The sequence below is a fragment of the Telopea speciosissima genome, chromosome 6, assembly GCF_018873765.1.
Source record: "Telopea speciosissima isolate NSW1024214 ecotype Mountain lineage chromosome 6, Tspe_v1, whole genome shotgun sequence".
Classification (NCBI taxonomy): domain Eukaryota; kingdom Viridiplantae; phylum Streptophyta; class Magnoliopsida; order Proteales; family Proteaceae; genus Telopea; species Telopea speciosissima.
Genome location: NC_057921.1, coordinates 6,007,242 through 6,009,741, shown reverse-complemented (window position 1 = coordinate 6,009,741; position 2,500 = coordinate 6,007,242).

The window sequence follows — 2,500 nt, the reverse complement described above, 5'->3', positions numbered from 1 at the left end:
ATGCGGAACGGTGTACAGCTGGTTCGTCGCTCGACTCGAGGTGTGGACCGATGCGGATTGTGGCGGCGTCCCAAGCCCGGGTTGTCGCGTTATGCCCGTGGAGACGTCGTCGCCACGATCGTGGTAGGCAGCGTGCGCCTTCATGGCGTGCCACTAGGCAACTGCATGCTCCGGGCATCGGCCTGTCGGGCTCCCCATTCGACCCGTCTTGAAACACGGACCAAGGTGTCTGACATGTGTGCGAGTCTACGGGCTAGTAAACCCGTAAGGCGCAAGGAAGCTGACTGGTGGGATCCCCCTGTGGGTTGCACCGCCGACCGACCTTGATCTTCTGAGAAGGGTTCGAGTGAGAGCATACCTGTCAGGACCCGAAAGATGGTGAACTATGCCTAAGCGGGGAGAAGCCAGAGGAAACTCTGGTGGAGGCCCGCAGCGATACTGACGTGCAAATCGTTCGTCAGCCACGTTAGCCAAATTTGTGCTCTGTGGTGCAGCCACGCCTAGCAGACGTGCGCTGTGGTACAGCCACGTGAGGCAAATATGTGCGCTGTGGTGCAGCCGCGTTAGGCAACTTTGTGCGCTGTGGTGCAGCCATGTTAGCCAAATTTGTGCGTTGTGGTGCAGCCACGTTAGGCTGATGTGCGCTGTGGTGCAGCCGTGTTAGGCAACTTTGTGCGCTGTGGTGCAGTCACGTTAGCCAAATTTGTGCGCTGTGGTGCAGCCACGTTGGGCATCCTTGAGGGGCAGCCTTGTGCACTCGCATATGGTGGTCCCCGCCCGCCCCCCCCCCCCCCTCCCCCCTCCCCCAAAACCCTCCCCCCAATGTTCGTCTCCCAGATGATTTGTTGCTACCTTGGTTGATTGTCGGCCCAGGGTGAGGTGATGGCCTAGGTGGGGGCTTGGACCTATTTGTGTCCTTGGAGCGTGCCGCAAGGTGGGTGGGGGCTTGGACCTATTTGGGTCCCTGGCTCTTGCCACAAGCAGTGCCTCACCTGGCCCGACTTTTGACGGGGTTTTATCAAATCACACCATAGGCGATGTCGCATGTTTTTCAAAACAACCTGATGCATAACGATGTGTTGCCTTCCAGTGGGGGTTTTGCACTACCTTGGTTGATTGTCGGCCCAGGGTGAGGTGATGGCCTAGGTGGGGGGTTGGACCTATTTGTGTCCTTCACTCGTGTCGCAAGGTGGGTGGGGGCTTGGACCTATCTGGGTCCCTGGCTCTTGCCACAAGCAGTGCCTCACGTGGCCCGACTTTTGAAGGGGTTTTGTCAAATAAGACCACAGGCGATGTTGCATGTTTTTCAAAACAACCTGATGCATAACGATGTGTTGCCTTCCAGTGGGGGTTTTACGCTACCTTGGTTGATTGTCGGCCCAGGGTGAGGTGATGGCCTAGGTGGGGGGTTGGACCTATTTGTGTCCTTCGCTCGTGCCGCAAGGTGGGTGGGGGCTTGGACCTATCTGGGTCCCCGGCTCTTGCCACAAGCAGTGCCTCACGTGGCCCGACTTTTGACGGGGTTTTGTCAAATAAGACCTTTTGACGATGTTGCATGTTTTTCAAAACACCATGATGCATAACAATGTGTTGCCTTCCAATGGGGTTTTGCGCTACCTTGGTTGATTGTCGGCCCAGGGTGAGGTAATGGCCTATGTGGGGGCTTGGACCTATTTGCGTCCCTGGCTCTTGCCGCAAGCGGTGCCTCACGTGGGCCGACTTTTGACGGGGTTTTGTCGAATCGCACAATAAAATGATATTTTCATAATTTTCAAAATACCATGCATACGATTTGTTACCTCTTGTCAGATTGTTGCTCATTGTGGGAAATCGAATTCAGTCTTTCATGCTAAGCGGGGCCTTCAAGCATTGATCTTTACTCATTCCTTCTAAAAGTTGGTTGGGTGGTGCCATTTCTTGATTGTGGACGTGATGCTTGTGAGTGGCTTTGGGCTTTCTTGTGATAGTGGGCTCTTTGCATGGCTATTGAACCACTAGGCACAGATAGTTTTGTGGGTTGTGATTTGGGCTGTTAGGGCCTGTGGTCAGCATGACAAGGTTCCTGTGTTGCTTACCTAGTCGGATGGAAAGAAATAGTCCCTTGATTCTCATTCTGTCTCTTGCCTGCCCTTGTGGTGGTGTGAGGTGGCTCCGAATGCGGTGCATGTATTACCATGCCTTTCGAGGTTATGGTGAATGTGCAGTGTGTGTTCTCTAGGATGTGGGACATTTCATGGCCAAGTGGATGTGATTTCTCTTGTGTCCTTGGGTTGCGATTCATTGCACAAGAAAAGATAGACTGTCATGTTCGTCATGATCGACATCATCCAATGCAATTGGGGGATGTTCTTCATGCGGTATTGGCATCAAGAAGGAAGCTACCTGATAGACCCATGAACATGTCGCATCATATGATCAAAGGGGGAAGGGTGTGGAGGGGGTGTGAGCCCCTTCCTCCCTGACCCCCTTGTAAGGTCGGTCCATGGGTATCCGTGGCATT